The 21,803-nt window shown below is 41.1% G+C and overlaps 1 protein-coding gene across 9 annotated transcripts in view; it reads right to left on the bottom strand.

The window, feature by feature from the left end:
• Positions 1–14,985, bottom strand: part of KLHL5 (kelch like family member 5) — a 195,384-nt gene extending 180,399 nt beyond the window's left edge. For 7 of the 9 annotated variants that reach the window (XR_014264392.1, XM_082464085.1, XM_082464093.1 and 4 more), the window contains exon 1: positions 14,649–14,756. The gene's annotated coding sequence lies outside the window, so the exon portion shown is untranslated. Of the gene's footprint in view, positions 1–14,648 lie in introns of all 9 variants that reach the window. The other 2 variants (XM_082464089.1, XM_082464087.1) reach the window with 1 other exon arrangement.
• Positions 14,986–21,803: the final 6,818 nt, after the last annotated feature.

Genomic DNA, 21,803 nt, shown 5'->3' on the forward strand with positions numbered 1-21,803 from the left:
AACTTCTCTAAGTGGGAAACACAAGAGTAGAAAAGGACCTACCAAAACAAACCCAAAACAATTAAGAAAATGGTCATAGGAACATACATATCGATAATTACCTTAAACGTGAATGGATTAAATGCCCCAACCAAAAGACACAGGCTTGCTGAATGGATACAAAAACAAGACCCATATATATGCTGTCTACAAGAGACCCACTTTAGACCTAGGGACACACACAGACTGAAAGTGAGGGGATGGAAAAAGATATTCCATGCAAATGGAAATCAAAAGAAAGCTGGAGTAGCAATACTCATATCAGATAAAATAGACTTTAAAATAAAGAATGTTACAAGAGACAAGGAAGGACACTACATAATGATCAAGGGATCAATCCAAGAAGAAGATATAACAATTATAAATATATATGCACCCAACATAGGAGCACCTCAATACATAAGGCAACTGCTAACAGCTATAAAAGAGGAAATTGACAGTAACACAATAATAGTGGGGGACTTTAACACTTCACTTACACCAATGGACAGATCATCCAAAATGAAAATAAATAAGGAAACAGAAGCTTTAAATGACACAATAGACCAGATAGATTTAATTGATATTTATAGGACATTCCATCCAAAAACAGCAGATTACACGTTCTTCTCAAGTGTGCACGGAACATTCTCCAGGATAGATCACATCTTGGGTCACAAATCAAGCCTCAGTAAATTTAAGAAAACTGAAATCATTTCAAGCATCTTTTCTGACCACAACCCTATGAGATTAGAAATGAATTACAGGGAAAAAAACGTAAAAAACACAAACACATAGAGGCTAAACACTACGTTACTAAATAACCAAGAGATCACTGAAGAAATCAAAGAGGTAATCAAACAATACCTAGAGACAAATGACAATGAAAACACGACGACCCAAAACCTATGGGATACAGCAAAAGCAGCTCTAAGAGGGAAGTTTACAGCTATACAAGCCTACCTAAAGAAACAAGAAAAATCTCAAGTAAACAATCTAACCTTACACCTAAAGAAATTAGAGAAAGAAGAACAAACAAAACCCAAAGTTAGCAGAAGGAAAGAAATCATAAAGATCAGAGCGGAAATAAATGAAATAGAAACAAAGAAAACAATAGCAAAGATCAATAAAACTAAAAGCTGGTTCTTTGAGAAGATAAACAAAATTGATAAGTCATTAGCCAGACTCATCAAGAAAAAGAGGGAGAGGACTCAAATCAATAAAATCAGAAATGAAAAAGGAGAAGTTACAACGGACACCACAGAAATACAAAGCATCCTAAGAGACTACTACAAGCAACTTTATGCCAATAAAATGGACAACCTGGAAGAAATGGACAAATTCTTAGAAAGGTATAACCTTCCAAGACTGAACCAGGAAGAAACAGAAAATGTGAACAGACCAATCACAAGTAATGAAATTGAAACTGTGATTAAAAATCTTCCAACAAACAAAAGTCCAGGACCAGATGGCTTCACAGGTGAATTCTATCAAACATTTAGAGAAGAGCTAACACCTATCCTTCTCAAACTCTTCCAAAAAATTGCAGAGGAAGGAACACTCCCAAACCCATTCTATGAGGCCACCATCACCCTGATACCAAAACCAGACAAAGACACTACAAAAAAAGAAAATTACAGACCAATATCACTGATGAATATAGATGCAAAAATCCTCAACAAAATACTAGCAAACAGAATCCAGCAACACATTAAAAGGATCATACACCATGATCAAGTGGGATTTATCCCAGGGATGCAAGGATTCTTCAATATATGCAAATCAATCAATGTGATACACCGTATTAACAAACTGAACAATAAAAACCATATGATCACCTCAACAGATGCAGAAAAAGCTTTTGACAAAATGCAACACCCATTTATGATAAAAATTCTCCAGAAAGTGGGCATAAAGGGAACCTACCTCAACATAATAAAGGCCATATATGACAAACCTACAGCAAACATCATTCTCAACGGTGAAAAACTGAAAGCATTTCCTCTAAGATCAGGAATGAGACAAGGATGTCCACTCTCACCACTATTATTCAACATAGTTCTGGAAGTCCTAGGCACGGCAATCAGAGAAGAAAAAGAACTAAAAGGAATACAAATTGGAAAAGAAGAAGTAAAACTGTCACTGTTTGCAGATGACATGATACTATACATAGAGAATCCTAAAACTGCCACCAGAAAACTGCTAGAGCTAATTAATGAATATGGTAAAGTTGCAGGATACAAAATTAATGCACAGAAATGTCTTGCATTCCTATACACTAATGATGAAAAATCTGAAAGAGAAATTATGGAAACACTCCTATTTACCATTGCAACAAAAAGAATAAAATACCTAGGAATAAACCTACCTAGGGAGACAAAAGACCTGTATGCAGAAAACTATAAGACACTGATGAAAGAAATTAAAGATGATATCAACAGATGGAGAGATATACCATGTTCTTGGATTGGAAGAATCAACACTGTGAAAATGACTATAGTACCCAAAGCAATCTACAGATTCAATGCATTCCCCATCAAATTACCAATGGCATTTTTTATGGAGTTAGAACAAATCATCTTAAAATTTGTATGGAGGGCTTCCCTGGTGGCGCAGTGGTTGAGAATCTGCCTGCCAATGCAGGGGACACGGCTTCGAGCCCTGGTCTGGGAAGATCCCACATGCCACGGAGCAACTGGGCCCGTGAGCCACAATTACTGAGCCTGCGCGTCTGGAGCCTGTGCTCCGCAACAAGAGAGCCCGCGATGGTGAGAGGCCCGCGCACCGCGATGAAGAATGGCCCCCGCTTGCCACAACTAGAGAAAAGCCCTCGCACAGAAACGAAGACCCAACACAGCCAAAAATAAATAAATAAATTAAAAAAAAAAAAAAAAAAGAAAAACTCATAGCTAACATCTTAAAAAAAAACAAAAAAGCACAAACTAAAAATAGAATTACCATATGACCCAGCAATCCCACTACTGGGCATATACCCAGAGAAAACCGTAATTCAAAAAGACACATGCACCCGAATGTTCATTGCAGCACTATTTACAATAGCCAGGTCATGGAAGCAACCTAAATGCCCATCAACAGACGAATGGATAAAGAAGTTGTGGTACATATATACAATGGAATATTACTCAGCCATAAAAAGGAATGAAATTGAGTCATTTGTTGAGACGTGGATGGATCTAGAGACTGTCATACAGAGTGAAGTAAGTCAGAAAGAGAAAAACAAATATCATATATTAATGCATGTATGTGGAACCTAGAAAAATGGTACAGATGAGCCGGTTTGCAGGGCAGAAGTTGAGACACAGATGTAGAGAACAGACATATGGACACCAAGGGGGGAAAACTGTGGTGGGGTGGTGATGGTGGTGTGCTGAATTGGGCGATTGGGACTGACATGTATACACTGATGTGCATAAAATTGGTGACTAATAAGAACCTGCAGTATAAAAAAACAAACAAACAAAACAACTAATACTAAACTTTCATTGGGTTATTTGTATGGAAATATGTTAATATAAATGTTTCGGACATTACATCAAATTTCTAAAAATCTTATATGTTCTGGTATAATGTTATAAGTCATAATCCTAGTTATTACTTTAAAATGTATATCTCAGAAATAACTAATTTTCTTGTCAACTGCATTATTATGAACTTTCATCAAATCTTTAACCATGGTCATTTTTAAGTCTTTTGTCATGTACAGACAGTTCTGGGTGTACTCTGATGCTTTTGCAAATATGTTCCTATAAAAGGGTTTCATCTTCAAGAAATTCATGGAAAAGACTCTGACAAGTACAGGTTTCTGGTAACTGACTGTACTGCTGAACTGAATGAATAAGCATTTTCAGAACTCTAATGAAAAACTGATAAACTCATAAAAGTGCTAACAAAAGATCAAGATGAAAAAAAAAATTAATTACATGGGACTGAGTGAACTGATGAGGATGAGTATAATTTTTGTGACTTTCTGTCTGAATTAAAAAAAAAAAAAATCCCACAAGGACTCAGAGGCAAAGAATATACAAATCAATTTTCACTGCAAAGTAAAGGAGCTGTTACAGTGGAGGATTACTGGACTGAATGTCAATATTATGACATAGTATGAGTGTGTTTCATGTTTGGTAATTGCAATCATTGTTGCTTTCGTTGTGGTCATCCATGTACAATGCTTGGTGTCAGTCTATTTATCTCTTGTAAAAATAAAATACAGTGTGTGTGTGTGAAAAAAAACAGTAAATGAAAATTAAAAATAAGTATTGAATTTAAATTCAGCTGTAACAGGCTAAGAGATTTAGTTTAGCTTTGTAAGTTACACAGTAGATTGAAAACAGCAGTTGAGAACTCTCACATACACTGAAGACTCAAGACTAATTTCATGGTAATAGCCATCTAATACAAGCGTTTTATTTCTTTGTGTACCCTAAAAGTATTGTGATATATACTTATATAAGATCAAGGTGAAAAAAAAAAATGAGTGGGGTAAATTTTAACCTTTAAACTAAATTATGTCTCCTTGCTATATGGTCACATAGCATTCCAAACTACTTGCTCAGGTAATTCAATAATCTCACTGAAATTATTTACTTAATGTCTGCCTTCTTCCCAAGACTGGAAACTCTATGAAGGTTACAGAAAGGACTATGGCTTTTGAAGCACTTACAATACAGGCACTGACATTCAATTTTAAAACTGCAATACAGCATGGTAAAAATATACAGGGGCAAGCACAGGATGCTAAGATAGCTGCAGAGGTGAAAGATATATTTCCAGTTAAGCTGGAACTCTGAGTATGATAAAAGCCCCCTTGTTGGATGAAACCCATAGCTGGTCCATTAAATGAAAAAGTTAGTAAGCATAAAAATTATATTTACGTATTCTTAAAGGTTTTATTTCAACTTAAACATAAGTGCACATTCATTCACAAATCTTTTCATATAGGGTTAATGCCATATATTTGACGCGGGCCTCCTACTGAGTTTGGGTCCTCTTTCTTGCATAAGCCATGCTCACAATGACCCATCATCTATGATTTCCACTTATTGCTTCTATAAATGGAGAGAGAACTTAAAAGCACTTCTGAAAGAATATGAATACAGAATCCATTAGTCCAATGGTCTATCCACCACGAGATAAAAAACTTGCGCCAGAATGTAAATTAATGCACTGCTTCCTTCAAGGAGAAAGTCTTACCACGAAAAAACTCTCAGCTGAACCAAACGGTGTGCTTAATGATGTAGTTAATTTACTTTCTGGTGTGGGCTCCTTATTTCCTTAAGAACCACTAATAGTCTAATGACCAGTTAGCTGGACCATGGACTTGAACACTTTGACAGCCTCTGGTTTAGACTTTGATGATGTTCCCCCTAGTCTTTTACAGTTATCCAGCCTTCATCAAATTTCATAGCAAATTTGTTAATAATTCATTTATATTGAGATGACTTCCCAAAGCAGTCAACTTAATTTTCAAAGAATGAATTCTCTTTTCCTTACACTCTCATGAATTTACATGTTTACCAATGTTTTATAGTTACCATAACAAGCATAACTGTTAAAAACAGGTTTGTGAATAAACACAACCAACTTTTGGTAAGTACCCAACTCAACAGGTAGGCACAGAGTCATGCAGGTCTGCTGTGGAGTAGCCTACTCAGCCATGAGTGATCTCTTGGCCCCTGGGATCAGTAAGTACATTTTATAGAGGGAAGAGAGTGCGTTAGGTTAAAACCATGAGTCAGTTCAGAGTTAGTTGGTGGGGGGCGCTTCTGCTGTCATTTTCCCACATGGTCACTTATTAGTGGTAGCCTAAGTGGTACAGCAGAAAGAACTTGAGTCAATAATTGAGCCACTCACTCAGCTGTATAATTCCAACAAATCACTTTACCTCCTCGATCTTCAGTTTTCTCTTAAGATAAATGGATTAAGTAAGTAGCACGTGGAAGAACTGAGTAAGAATCTGAATTTGTAAAAGCAGCTACCACTTCTTCAGTGTGCAAATGTGCAGGGTAACATGGAATACTTTACATTGAATGGAGCATTCAGTTGTCACAGACACTTGAGCAACGGGGGTCATTCCGCTTTCCCCTTACACGTGAGGACCCTGAAGTGAAGTAAGGCTACATATATCTATCTGGTGAGTAGCAGGGTTCAATTTGAATCCAAGACTGGCTCTAAAGACCATACACTGTCAAGTACATCACATTGCTTCTTGCTTTTAAAGTATTCTCATTTGTAACCCACAGCTACCTTGTTAGAAGGTAGAGTAGGTATTTACCCTCATTGTCCAAACTGGGAAGCAGACTCAGGGTGTAGTTGATTTGTTATCTAGGTTATCAAGGTTAGCTATCTAGAAGAGAGCCATAGAGCAGACTTAAATGCTTTATCAGTAAGACTGACCAAACTAAAAGCAAAAAGACAATAAGCAAGAAAAAAAGAGTACTTACCACATCACTCCTAATATAACAAAATACTAAGTTCATCATTATTGCAATTAAGTGCCAATATGGCATTTATTCACCAAATACAAATGCCTCACAGATTTTGCCCCACTTGGCTCCCTCCCAACTTCTGTCACTATTTCTTATAGGGTGAAGTGCTGACCCACATTAACATCAAAAGTACCTTTTCATCCCTCAACTGTCTGTTGGTACTAACAGCTTGTAGTAGAACAAGCTACATTTTAAAAATCAGCTACACTAATATTATATGGCCTTTTAATCCCCAACTCATCTATAGAAGTTATCACAATTGATACTCTGAAGACCATAGCATGATTATAACAAAATATTTACTTTAAAAAACAGCCCTTTGACTTGACGACAGGTCAAAACGAAAGATTTCCTTAGCACCCCCACCTCCTTAGATTCTGTGAATTTAAGCATGTATTTGCTGTGGCACAAGGATGAAAATCATACCATAAATATGACGGCAAACCACTGCTAAATTCCTGCTGGATACTTTATGTTTGGCATGTGCACATAGCTGTCTTATATACCATAAAAAGTAATAATCTGTATAACCGTAATTTTATCTTTTACTGACCTGAACCAAATCCAGTCAGTGTTTCTGTCTTCTCTGTAGCTTTATGGTGATGGAAAAAAGTAATCAATCAGTACTCTCTAGACACAAATATAATCAAGCAAAATTGCCTGAGTTCTCGGAACATAATGAGCCCATCACAGATCAACTTGACTCTGCTGTAGGATCAATCAGATTTTATGAACTGTATTTTATATTAGATGGAACAGTGTAAGCTGGGTAAGGAAAGGGTCAAAAGGGCAATGTAAGCAATAGAGAGGAGAAAAACGTGAAGCACTAGGTTTCTCAACTGCTCATAATTAGAAATGGTTAATCACTACAAATGTTAAACCAGTTAGCCATTAAAGAAACTCCTTGGCTTGCCCTACAACCAGGCCTAAAAAAACCAAACCAAACCAAAAAAAAAGGGAAAAAGAAAGAAAGAAAGAAAAGAAGTGAAAAAGCCACCAAAAGACTGTTCTATAATTTAACTCTGGCAAAAAGCAAAATAAGGCATGCTAGTGAGTCAAATAGCGATCAGTGGAGACCAGTGGAGGCGAGGATTATTTCTTAGTGTTAATCCAATTTTCTCAGGCAGTTCACAGCAGTCCTCCCAAACTCTCAGTCTTCAAGTTGGGGGTTGGGGGGGATGGCGAATAAATTTAGAAAGACGAACTGGTTCAGGCCCCTCCATCCAGTGGACCATGCTGAAGCTGTCCAGCAATTCTAAACTCCTGCAGAGCACAGAATTGAGTATTCCCTCTTTCTGCTTATCAGAGAAATATCTCCCCAGAGAAAGGCAAATATTTACTAGAAATGAACCAACCAGCCTTTGGCTCTTCACACTATAGCCAAAGTTAACCTTCCAAAGTGTAATTCTTGACATCACGCTTACTTAAAACTTTTTTTTTCCCTGATCACCTACAAGATAAATAAAAGCCAAGATCTTTAGTATGGAATTCAGTGTTTTTGACAACCTAGTAGTCCTTGCCTTTAGTATGGAATCTTTAGTACAGATCTTTAGTATAGATCTTTAGTATGGAATTCAGTGTTTTTGACAACCTAGTAGTCCTTGCCTACCTTTCCAGTCTTCCCTTTCTCTCAAGCTCTCTATTTCACACTTTCTGTCACGAAGAGTTAAAACACACTACATTAACATAAGCAAAATGAATATTATTGAATACTTCCCAAATGAAAAGGACTACGGAAAACACTGTGGATAATGACAAGTGTGGGTAAAATCTTTTTGCCTTCTACTACTAACCTTCAGTTAACTCTCTTGGCTCTATTCCCCTGGCAATCTGATGGAAGTAGGTATGTCGACTATGTTACCTGGCAACATTGCTTATAGTAAAAATGATCCCCCGATTAGTAAATTTGCATCTGGACTCAGAGGAATGATGAATTATAAATACCTCTTAAGAAGCCATAGCTTTGACTTTCCTAAGTGTGGTGGCTCTTGTAATTGGCACATTCCCTGTGGGGACCCTGGAAGCTAAGTCTATGGAATCCTGTAAGAGAGAACTGTCTCCTGTGGGACACGAGGTTTGTAAGCCAACTCAGCTCTCGCATCTTCCTGTTGTGAGCTTTGTCTCCTTGCACCTAATCTTTCACGGGGAGATATGTCTCCCAGGTGGCTACATGAACTGCTTACATGGCCTGCTGTGAGGATTACAGCCACTGATGAGGAATATGTGATGCTGCCTTGCTGGCAAGCCGTGGTTCCTGTCTGATAGCCTTCTGAGTAAACAAGCCTGTGGTAGTTTTACGAGTCTGAACCCAAGAAGACCCATTCATTTGCACAGCAACAAGACTATAAGAATGTCTTAGAATGACGTTCCAGATGTTCTACAATCTGAACCCAACCCCTTCCTCTTTTTTTTTTTAGCCTAACATGTATCCCTGTCAAATCCCACCTGATGTCTTATACAGCTTTTACTCGCCTTCCTCTGTGGTTATTTGTTCCTGGGGATCCCCTCTTCCAGGTAACATATACTACCTCTCCACAATCCATCCCTTCAGCCGTCTGCTAAGGTGAAGCTACGGACGTTTTTCAACCAAAACTAAAGGAGATATTGCATAGGTAAAGAATGCCAAGGGAACTTTTCTAGAGAAGCTAAGTACACAGTTTACAGAAAAAGAATGGAAATTTATAAAGAATAAAAATAGGTTAAGTTGGTGGAGAAATATGGCGATCATGTTAAAGGGTAAAACGCCAAGTAGAGTGTCTAGACCAATTTGGAGGATAGAAAAGAAGAGCGTAGGGCTTCCCTCGTGGCACAGTGGTTAAGAATCCGTCTGCCAATGCAGGAGACACAGGTTCGAGCCCTGGTCCAGGAAGATCCCACATGCCACAGGGCAACTAAGCCCGTGCGCCACAACTACTGAGCCTGCGCTCTAGAGCCCGTGAGCCACAACTACTGAGCCCACATGCCACAACTACTGAAGCCCACGTGCTTAGAGCCCGTGCTCCGCAACAAGAACAGCCCCCGCTCGCTGCAGCTAGAGAAAACCCGTGCGCAGCAATGAAGACCCAACTCAGCCAAAAATAAAAAATAAATAAAATAAATAAATTTTAAAAAAAAAGAAAGAAAAGAACAGCGTAAAGCAGTCTATTAAGTGCTCCCTTCTTCCTGCATTATTAGCCATGGGAAGAAACCAAGGAGCACTTCATTAGCATCAAAAGTAGGTGACTTAATAAGAGTCAGACAATTCAGTAGTCTGTACCTTGGGAGAGGGAGAAGGGATGGCTAAAAGGATTACAATGGAGATGGCATTTGCCAGTGTTCAGGGAGGGGATATTGTTGCCACAAGTCAGCTCCAGTTCTACCTTCTTATCCTGATTATTCTAATCAGCCTATCCCAGGAGATTTGCAAGCTGATGTTAATTATGTAGCAGACCTTTCACCAGCATCACAGGTTTCTTTCATCCTAAGCTATTAGAACTGCCTCCTTTATTACAAAGTTGTCAATTACCCTAACTTGTTATATTGATATTTTAGGGCCAACTCTATTATTTTCAAATTCTGATAGTGGTTAACTTAAGAACTAACCAAGATGTGGCACTTAGAAAAAAAGTAGTTCTTTTGGAATTGCTAAAGGCTCTAGTTAGTTTCCTTTAAGTGTATGAACTCTTAGGTTAAACACACCCATTTAACAGCAGAATAGAGAAAACCAGTCAACAGAGAAAAAGAGGAATGAAGTGTATGTGCAGAGAGAGACACTGGCAAGAAATCACATAGACCTGGAGGGGGCAAGCAGCCCAGCTCCTGACTTTCTGTTATTGATGCCAGTTGCCTCTGAGACTCAGCTGCACTTCTTGCCCTTGGATTCTTTGACATAAAGCTATATCCCTTTTCTAACAAAACACTCTTTTTGCTTAAATTAGTTTAAATAATTTTCTATAACTTGTCACCAAATAATCCCTAAGACCAAAAAAGATGGTTAGAGGCAAAGTGTAACGATGTATATATACATAATCAGGTTTTATCATATTGAAAGATTCTGTTAATTTTTTTTTTAATGTTGTTTTAAAGAGAAAGGGAAAGAGAGAGAACTCAATTATAGTTATTTTCTGTTGGGGTATAAACTTCCCATTCATCTTTTTATCCTCATGGTATCTAACATCCTGCCTCATACACACCACATTTAACAAACGTTTATTGAATGGACATATAATTAAAAAATAATGAAATCCACTTGGCCAAACAGTTTGTCTAATTGGGAGTTTTCAAAAGCATTTCAGTTCCAATTAATAAAATACGTTCTTTAAATTCTCATTAGCATAATTCTATGATTATATATATATATATATACACAAAGAAATGCTGTTTTCTATTCTCTAAATGGAATACTGAAAAACATAATCTGGATTTGATTTATTCAGATTTTGTATTAACGTGTGGTACTATAAAGTCTGCTTAGATTGTTCTTAAGACTATTCCCGTTCTCCTCCTTCTGGGCACGAGATAGAATTGCAGTTCTCCACCTCCTCGAAGTTGGGTTGCAGTCATATGACTTGTTTGGCCAATGAAATGGCAGTAGAAGTTACTGTGTCACTTTCATGTAGAGCCTTTAAGAGCCAATGTGCAATTTATCACATCTTCTCCCCTCCCTAACAAATGTGGAAGCAGGTGTTGAGATGGAGCCTCTGACAACCTGGAGCTCTAAATGATTACTGGAACAGAGCTCTCCTGCTGACCCTAACTGGACATGTAGCCTGACTGAGCAACAAACCTTTGTTGTTTTAAACCACTAAGATGTGAGGGCTTTTGTTACCACATCATTATTTACCCTACCTGATATACTCTGCAAACCCCTCTCATTGTCTTCAGAATGGTAACTTTTTGTACAGCGTTGCATCATTTATAGAATACTTTCTTATAGAAGTATCGCTCATTATCCAACCTCTCAAAATCCAAACACAACTGGATGGAGTCAAATAAATTTTTGGACTAATCCCTCATTCTCTCAACCCCTCACTACTTGCTTTCTGAAACTCAGAGACCAAATATATTTGGATAGGATGATATTCCTTGCTGTTCAAACTCTTGCCATCTACACTCAAGAACAGAAAAAATTTGGACAGTAAAGGATTCCTGATACATTATTTCATTTGTGCCCTTAAAGCTGTTTTTCTACTACCCAGTACCTACTAGACTCTCAACATCTATTGAATGAATTGTGTGCTGTCATCATTCTAATCTTACAAATAAGGAAACACATTCAGAGAGGTTCATAAACTTACTGGAAACAACCCTGCACATTAGTAGCACAATCCCAGATTTGCCGGCTCCAAACCCCTTTCCATTATGTACCATGCTTTCCAAAAAGATCTCTTACAGCTACAGAATTCTAGGATTTGATAGTAATAGTACCAACAGTGTTTAGGATAAAAAGTAAATGTTAATGACATATTTACATCCAAGAATAATAAAAGTCAACCTTTAAGGAGTTCTACTTGCCTAAACCTAGTTTAATTCAAGACCCTGAGTACCCTGAAGCACAGAACAGGAAAAAGTTCTCGAGATCATTTGGCAATTTGCAGAACAACAAGGAACTATAAAAGAACTCCGGGGAGAAGTAGCCTTATTCCTTTGATATATAGTATTTTAAAATTCTGACTTCTAGGGATTTCCCTGGAGGTCCAGTGGTCAAGACTCTGCACGTCCAACACAGGGGTCGAGGGTTCGATCCCTGGTCTGGGAACTAAGATCCCACATGCCGCACAGCCAAAAAAAAAAAAAAAAATTCTGACTTTTAGATTATCTTCAGTTTGGCTCTTAATAAACTGGCTAACCTCAAACCCTTTGCTAATTCTTATCAAACCTCAGCTGTAAGAAATATTCACAAAGAATCACCTGAAGGGGGCTTCCCTGGGGGCGTAGTGGTTAAGAATCCGCCTGCCAACACAGGTGACAGGGGTTCGAGTCCTGGTCCAGGAAGATCCCACATGCTGCGGAGCAACTAAGCCCATGCGCCACAACTACTGAGCCTGCACTCTAAGGCTCACGAGCCACAACTACTGAGCCCGTGCGCCATACTACTGAAGCTCACACGCCTAGAGCCGGTGCTCCGCAACAAGAGAAGCCACCACAATGAGAAGCCCGTGCACCGCATCGAAGAGTAGCCCCCGCTCGCCGCAACTGGAGAATGCCCGGGCGCAGCAACGAAGACCCAACGCAGCCAAAAATAAATTAATTAATTTAAAAAAAAAAAAAGAATCACCTGAAGGATAGGCAATCCACCCATTTCTATAGGTTCAGTGGTTCTCAATTTGTGTTCCATAGTCAAATAATTTTGGAAAAGGTCACACAATACATCCCCCTTTAAGACACTAAACTTGAACATTAGCCAAGAAATTGAGGGAAAAAAAACTATTGAAATTTGTCTAACCCAGTTATCTCAAACTTATTTGAGCTCAGAATCTTATTTTAAGAAATAAACTACTAATTTCTGATGCCTAAGAACACAGTTCGGGAAATACTGTTCTAGGTAATTCTAAACGTTATGAATGGATCAAGTTAAGCCTTCAGAGAACTCGCCTTTAGAGTCTTACCACTGTCCTATACTGAAGAACACTGTTATCCAAAAGTCATCAGTTTCTGTAGGGATATTTTAAAGCTGTTGTCAACTGCATCACAACAATCTTCCTTTTTATTAGGGCCCATGAGAAAATGTTCCTCTCAGGCCTCATTACTAGAAAATGTCGTGCTTATGCAGGAGAACTGGTTTGTTTTTATCTTGGAATTAGAAACACACTGAAACTTATTTTATTCCACTCTCTCTCTTTTTTCCGCCTGGCTGCTAGGGAAGCCCAGAGCCAAAACTGTGACTCACCTCTAGTACAGGATCTTATGCACTTGGTATTATCTTACCCTTGACTTTCTAGTCTTTTTTTCCCCTGCTCTGCCTCAGTTTTTCTCATTTAGTTTTGTTTTACCCTACAATACCATATGGACACTAAGTTGCTTCAAATCATTTTTGAAACTATCTATTGTATATACTAAGTCCTATTTTCTTACAATTTCGTATTGATATCTCCCTACCTGTCCCATTACCCCAAAATATCAGTGTCACCTTTGTGTAAAAGTATCCACATAGTTATGACAAGCCAATAGAACATACACATTCACAATATAATCAAGTTCGCAACGCTTAAACCAGAAGAAAAGTTACTACTGGGTTTTCAGCGGTCTAATACCAAAAAGACTTATTAAACTCTTTTCTAAACGTAAGGACAACTACCATTTATTGGGCACCAGTAACTGCTAGGCACTTACCACACAACAGTTACATTTTATTATTTTTTTTAAAGAAAGCAAGGACATTGGCATATACGTGATCCCTGGAAAGATGCACAAGAAACTGGTAATATTGGTGGGTTGGGCGAGAGACTTTGTGTATCTCTTTTGTACCGTTTGAATTTTATGAATCTATCAATTACTCAAAAAAAATTTTTTTAAAAACGGAATGATAATAAAGACGTCAGAAGTGCTTTACTCTTTGATTCAGTAAACTTTCTTCGTCAGCTTTTGATCCCTGCGTATGCACTGAAACGCCTAAATGAAAAAGTTTCAACCAGACACGCCGGTTTTTATTGAAATAAAGTCTCTTTCTGAGTCTCCACACTCCGGGGATGAGGCAATTATATACTTAAAAACTTAGATTATAATCGCCTGCGGGTAACAATGAAAAAAAAAAAGTGGAAATATGGTTTCCACTTTGTTTTACTGGTAGAAGAGTACGGGGAGGAAGCACTGATTCTGGACAGCAGCCGACGCCGCAGTCAGCCTGCCACAAACGCCGCGTCCAGAACTTTGCACAACTCGAGGGCGGCCCAGACGCAGCTCCGGACTCTCTGCTGCGCGGCGGGAGACCGGGCCGGGGTTCGAGCCCCGGGCGCGGCTCGGGGAAGTCCCCGCCTGGCCCACCCCTCCGGACCGAGACGCCCCGGGGCCGCCTCCCCGAGGGCCCGGCCGGAGCCTGGCCGCCGCGGCCGGGAGGGAGGCTCGCGCGGAGACGGGAGCGGGCCTCGGCGCGCGGCCGGCCCGCTGCGGCCCCATCCCCGACGCCGAAGAGGAAGTCGCACTTACCGCGTCGGGCTCTGGAGGCGCCCGGGGGTCACGGCGGGGCGGGGCGGCCAGGCGGGAGGAGGAGGGAAGGCGGGGGACGGGGGCCGGCGGGCCGAGGAGAGGGATGCTCGGCCCCTCGAGCGCCCCCAGCTCCTTCCCGGCAGCCTCACCCCCGGCGCCGGCCGGCCCGGAGCTAGCCACTCCGCCTCCGTCAGGCCGCACCAGGCCAGTGGGGAGAGAAATTCGTCTGGCAGCCCCGAAGGGGGGGCGAGCGAGCCGGCGTGTGGGGGTCGGGGGCCGGCTCGCCCGTCAGTCCGGGCGCGGCGCGAGCGGCTGCCCGCCCCGCCCACTCCAGCCAGGCTCCGCCCCCTCTTCGCTGGCCCCCTCGCCCTGAGAGACCGCCGCCGCCACCCGGTTGGCGGTTTCCCTTGCCCCCGGAGTGGTGCGCGCCGACGGCCTGGGCCCGGGGAGGGAGAGGAGAAGGGGGAGGGGCGGAGAGTAGAGGGGAGGCAAGGGCGCAGGCTGCGGGGAGGGGAGCTTGTGGGGGAGGGGGACGTCAGGCTGGGTGGGGCTCTGGGCGGAGGGGGCGGGGCGCGGAGGACCTGACAAAGATTCTGGTTGTTCCCCGCCCCTTGAAACTGGGATAAGGGGGAATTCCTGGGGGTGGAAGTTTAGGAAGAGGTCCCTCTGAAGGGCTGGAAGCCGATCGGAGAGCTGACCTGTGTTTTTTTGATTCCTTGGAGAACAGGACTGTATTGTCCTTTGGGGGAACTCACCAAGAGTTGCCTCTCTTCTCCAGCCCCTGCAACCCGTCCCCTCGCAACACTCGGATAATTATTGTGCTCCAGGTAGTGAGTTTGTGGGTATTGTGACATAGCAGTTATGATCCTCAACTCTGTGGCCATAATCATTGGTTTCCAATGGTGGGATAATAAGAATTCCTCAAAAGTTGGTTCCTTATCCATTTCACTAGCCTATGTATGTTAATGTATATATATATGATAGATGCTGAGAATGTCAATGACTAGTTTATTCAGCGCCTATATGGCAAACACAAATCTAAAGCGCTTTATGTATGTTAACTCACTCAGTCTTAAGCAAAACAGTTAAGGTCCCTGCCCCACGGAGCTCACGGTGGATAAGGGAGGGAAGGGGTTTCCTTAGTTTGTCTCAGACTGATGTGTAAAGGAAATGCCAACCTGCTTTTTGTTCTCAATGTAATGCATATGTTCATTATTTGCAGAGTCAGTGTACTCTGAGCCGTCTCTATCTATCCCATCGGTGATGGCTGCATGTGGTCAGTCCTCCCAAAATGACTTACTAAAGAGGTCTTCAGTACGTGTCCATAATGAAAACCCAATGGAAGCAAATGGTCCAGAAGATTGATGGGTCAAGTCATAAGCAAAACAACATAGCCAAATTGTGGCAACAGCCTGGGGTGCCTGGGAGATCTATTTAGGGATCTATTTTGTACACTCCCTCTTGGGGAAGTGGTTAGAAAAAGCAAAGTAATGTAAAACAATGAAGCATTGATATGCTAGTTCAAAGTGGATGACCTGATTTTAAACTGTTACAATCAGGAAGAGATACTTCACAAAATCTACCACTGAGGGCTCCAACCGCAAAGCTCAGGATACATTTTTTATCAGAGCCACCTGGAAGAGACGCCCCACTCCCTCTTTGCAATCACACCTACCATGCATAGATAAAAATTACTTCAATAGCATTGTCTTGTGTACTTAACACAAGACAACTGTGTAAACCCACAGCCTGAATTTATAGAATTTGGTACTAATTTTAAGCTCTCATTTGATTTTTCAGTGTTAACATTTGTGCACATTGACAGCAAATGACATTCTTCTCATAGTTTTGTTTCCTCTCATAGTTATTTGTTCAGTTTTGGAAATTTAATTCAGTCTTTTTCATTTGGGTTTATAGTGAGAAAGGCTAAAAAAGCATTACAATCAAATCAGATTACAGCTGCAGTAAAAAAGAAATAGGAATTCCCTCTCTCTCTCTCTTTTTTTTTCCCCCATGCTAAGTATATTGTTTGTTCGGTTCTGAAATCTATTCTCTTACTTACTAATCTGTTTTCAGTTTATTTGCTCCTCCACCCCAGTGAAAGCAAATCAAATAAAACATCCCTCATGATCTGGCATCCTGCTGTTGGCCTCAGCTCACACCATGCTTGCTCTCAGGCTGTTCCACACAGTGGACTCCTTTCACTCCTGCCAACCAACCAAGAATTTGCCAGTGAAGCCTTTGCATGTCTGTCTGTTTGGAAGGCTGTTAGCGATACACATGACTGTCTCCCTTTTTTTTTCATGTCACCTTTCCTGACTATGTTATGTAAACCTGCAAACCACCACCCCACCCCATCTCTTTTTTCTCAACACTTAGCACCACCTGACATATATTTGTTTCTCTACTCCCACGAGAATGTAAGCTCCATGAGAGCAGAATCCTGTCTGTTTAGTTCACTGTTACATATCCAGTGTCTTATTACGTACTGTTGTCTGTCACATAGTAGATACTCAGCAAATATATGTATATATATGTTTTAAATGAATGAATGGCTTCACATAGGAAAGATAGCTTGTATCCCTTTTTGTAATGGCCAAAGGGCTTTCATGAAATTTATCTTATAAGTGAGTCATATGACTTAGACATATTTATAAGGTCTAAAATACAGCCTGGTTTTACCCTATTTAAAATTAGAATTTGAAAATGGCAGGTTTTAATCTCTTATTCTGGCAATACACTAAGAAACAGGAATTGAAGAAGCATTCCCAGCTAAGAATTTATGCTAAGATCTTACAACTTGGCCCAAAATGGATCCATAGACTCAGAGAATAATGATAGATCAATAAATGTTGTCAGTCTTAATATTTTTCCCTGAGATGAAACAATATAACAGTAATCAGAAGTGGAATAATTGAACCTAAAATGTGATTACTCTACTGATAACTTGATAAATGGTGCCAGTACAATGTCCTTTGTGAATGCTCAGATGATTTTAGTTGGTAATAATCATGATAGTGAGGTTAACAATTAATGTTTTAATCTGGTTAAAATGTAGCACTGATAGATAGCAAACAGAACTTAATCCTAGTGTATAGATGCCCTTAGTAAAGAAGTGGTTTGACTTTTCATTTTCTGCTCTGATTACCAGTTGTGTGAGTGGGGAGAATTAAAGGCTTAAATATCATTATATACAGTATCCATGTTCAAAATCCCAGGAATGGGAATCTTTTTAGAGACTTTAGGATTACTTTTAACAGTATTGCAGCTATCCATGTTTTGACATGAAACAGTTTCCTATGACAATACAGAGCTTTAAAAGGTCTGAGCAGATCATACCCCTGGAAGGAGAATCTCCAGGTTGGGAGTGATAGATGGCCAAGAAACCCAACCCAAAATGTGTCCCCTTGAAGTTCACTTCAGATTCTCACTCTGGTTTCTCTTGGTTCCCCAGGGTAATTCATTTCCCTTTTTAACTTGGTTCAAATACCAAATTAAATTAAATTAAATTAAAGGTTTCCTTGGCTTTCTTTACCACAGCCAAGCCAATCTAGAATTTTCAAAATGAACTTTACTAAATTCTAAAGGAAAATAAAAAAGAAATTATTATGGAAAATATAAGCAACACCCATAACTCCATTCATTCATTCAGCTGCTCTTCTCCAGTTTCCATTCTTCCAGGATCAAATTTCCATCCCCAAAGGGCAGGTATAAATTTGCAGGCAATCTACCTAGTTTCCTTCCCTCTTGACTTCCTTTCTTTCTCCACATGGTAGGGTCATTTTTTCTGTCTTTCACATGAGAGCCATCAGGCTTGTCCCAGTCACAACTATTGGACTTGTGCACCTGTTCAATTCTTACTTCTGGTCAGAGGGCTATGGTATAGTCCCAGTCCAGTGCCAGGACTTTGGGGACTGACCCAATGTGAGAGCCCCTTCTTCAGGTGGGACTCTCTTTATGGAGGAAAGGTCATTATAAGCCCACTGTCATGTTACTCCTTTCCATCCCCAGAGCATTCACATAAGAACTACCCTACAATAGAAAGACTCACAATTGTGTCTAAAATAAGTTCTGTTCACAATAACAGGTGACCTAGATCTTAGGAATTAGAACGTTTAAGGACTCCCCTCTTGGGACAGGGGCCTGGCAGTGCTGGGCAGCAGAGACAACAAAGTCAGGCACTGACTGCCTGAGGGTTTCTTGCTGGAGGGCGCCCCAGTTCTAAGAAGGGAACACCAGGGGCAAGGGCAGCCCTATGGCGAGAGATGCTCAGCAGCAGACACACAGTGGCCTTCAAAGCACAAATCCATGGTCATAATTCAGCAGAGGTGGCAAACTTGGCACCTGTCTGAGTCATGAGGGGCTCCTAAGAGACATCACTGGCAGTGCCTATCAGGAAACAGACTGACAGAGGGACAAGAAGTGACTTGTCTAAAGCTGCCCAGCAAGTCAGCAGCAGAACCAGGATGTGCCCAACAGGTCTGTCCTCCCACAGTCCAGGACATACCACCATATCACATTGGCTCCATGGCTTTTGTCATCACAATACTCCACGCCCTTGTCATCACAATGCTCCATGACCCGTTTCATCACAATGCTCCATGGCCCCTGTCATAACAATGCTCCATGACCCCTGTCATCACAATGCTCCATGCCCTTGCCATCACAATGCTCCATGAACTTGTCATCACAATGCTCCATGACCGTTGTCATGACAATGCTCCATGGCGCTTTTCATCACAATGCTCCATGATCCCTGTAATCACAGTGCCCCATGACCCCTTTCATCACAATTCTCCATGACCCCTGTCATCACAATTCTCCATGGCCCTTCTCATCACAAAGCTCCATGGCACCAGTCATCACAATGCTCCATGAACCTTCACATCACAAGGCCCCATGACCCCTGTCATCACAATGCTCCATGCCCTTGTCATCACAGTGCTCCATGACCCTTGTCATCACAATGTTCCATCACCCCTTTCATCACAATGCTCCATGGCCTTGTCATCACAATGCTCCATGACCCCTGTCATCACAATGCCCCATGACCCCTGTCATCACAATGCTCCATGGCCCTTCTCATCACAATGCTCCATGACCCTTGTCATCACAATGCTCCATGATCCCTGTAGTCACAATGATCTGTGACCCTTGTCATCACAATGCTCCATTACTCCTTTCATCACAATGGTCCATCCCCCCTGTCACCACAATGCTCCATGACCCCTTTCATCAAAATGCTCCATGACACCTGTCATCACAGTGTTCCATGCCACCTGTCATCACAATGCCCCATGACTCCTGTCATCACAGTGCTCCATGCTGTGGTCTTCACAATGCTCCATGGTCCCTTGTCATCACAATGCTCCATGGTCCCTTGTCATTGTGTGTCATTGTGTCTTCACAATGCTCCATGGTGCCTTGTCATATCACAGATGGCCGTATCAGACCCTGTCCTGAGCAGAGATCTGGCATCTCCCCCGACACACGGTCTGCTCAGCAACCCCCCTCCCATGGGAGCCCTGTGGCCCCTGGCAGGCAGGGTAGTAGTCCTCAGGCTCAGGGGCTGTGAGTCGGAGGGCACTGGGCCTCGTGGGGGGGGGCCTGCAGCCCTGCCTGAAGCTTGTAACCATTCAGCGGGGCCCTGCTAGGCTCAGGTTCACGCTCTGTGGTTAATGATCATGGTGGGTGGGTACCAGCCCCAGCTTCCAGGGGATTGCCACTGTGGTCGCCAAAATGGCATAACTGAGATAAGGTGAAAAGTAACAAATAAAGCCAACTTTTTACCAAAAATTAAGAAAAGTAAACGACAACCACAAAAAAACCCAAGCCTCCCCACCCCCCAAACCTGCTGGGGACATTGGGAAAGAATGTGCATTCTCTCATGCATATATTTCCATTCACTCATTCGTAAGTAGGCCTTTTATAATCAGGCCGTGTTCTAACCAGAAAAAAAGGTTTTTGTAAAACAAATTTAAACACTTCCTGCCAGTCTCCCTAACCTTGCTAAAACACAAACCTAATTCTGTTCATCCCCCAGGACCCTGCTTAACAAGCTTTAGTGACTCCATTGCCTTCAGGGTAAAGTTCAAACATCTTAGCATGGTTGTAAGATCCTTTGTAACCTTACCCCTTTCTTACCTCTCCAGACCTGTGCCCATTCTGAATGATTTGCAGTGTCCAGAATGTATCATTTCTTCTATAATTATACTTTTACATATGTTTCCTCCATCTGGAATGTGCTGCCTTTCCAATCTCTGCTTGCGTGAGTTCCTCAAGATTCAACTCAAGGGGCATCTCATCTGGCAATCTTTATCCTGAATCTTCCAGGCTGACCCTGTTCCTTCTCTGTGTTCCCATAATATCCTGCATACTCCTCTATCGTCACAGGTACTTAATGGGCTATGAACATTGGTTTACTTGTCTGCCTCCCTGACAAGCTGAGAAGTCAATGATGGCAGGCACTCATAAATATTTGTTGAATGAACGAATGAATGAAAAAACCCCTTGCCTATGAAGCCTTGAGAAATAGCAACTTATTAGGGTATGGCCATTTCTACTCCTTAGCATTATAACATATATGAACGGAAACTTTCCTCTAATTTATAGTGTTACACTACCAGTTTCATAAAACTTTAGAAGGTCCTTAATTTAGGATCCTATTAACTTATAAGGCAAGAGAATGAACACAAAGTACTTGTATTTATTTTCATGCATTAAAAAAATTCTTCCAGCGTCTCAATATACTTGTTTTGCTTTTTAAAAATGAAAGTTGCAAGACTGCTAAGTGATGTTGATTTCTTATGAGTTAAAAAATGTTCCTCGATGTATCTTCATATTTGATATATTACTTCCGGGTCCACTGCCTAACAGACAGGAACCACTCCTCTGGCTTCCATCTCAATGGTCTCAGAGAACAAGTAGATAACCACTATGCAGGGTTAAGCATTTAGGTTTGGCACTGTGCTGATGGTTTGCTCTTAGAATATTCATGCAGCAACACTTACCAGATGTGATGAAGAGGCCTACAGCACAGAAGACACGATGCTACTCGTTATGCGGAAGAGTATTAAACAAAGATGATTCAGACAGATATGTAAACTGAAAAGTTCTTATCAATCATTATGCTTCCTCTTCCTCCTCCATTTTGCT

This window comes from Balaenoptera physalus (assembly GCF_965194825.1).
Source record: "Balaenoptera physalus genome assembly, chromosome: 5".
Taxonomy (NCBI): domain Eukaryota; kingdom Metazoa; phylum Chordata; class Mammalia; order Artiodactyla; family Balaenopteridae; genus Balaenoptera; species Balaenoptera physalus.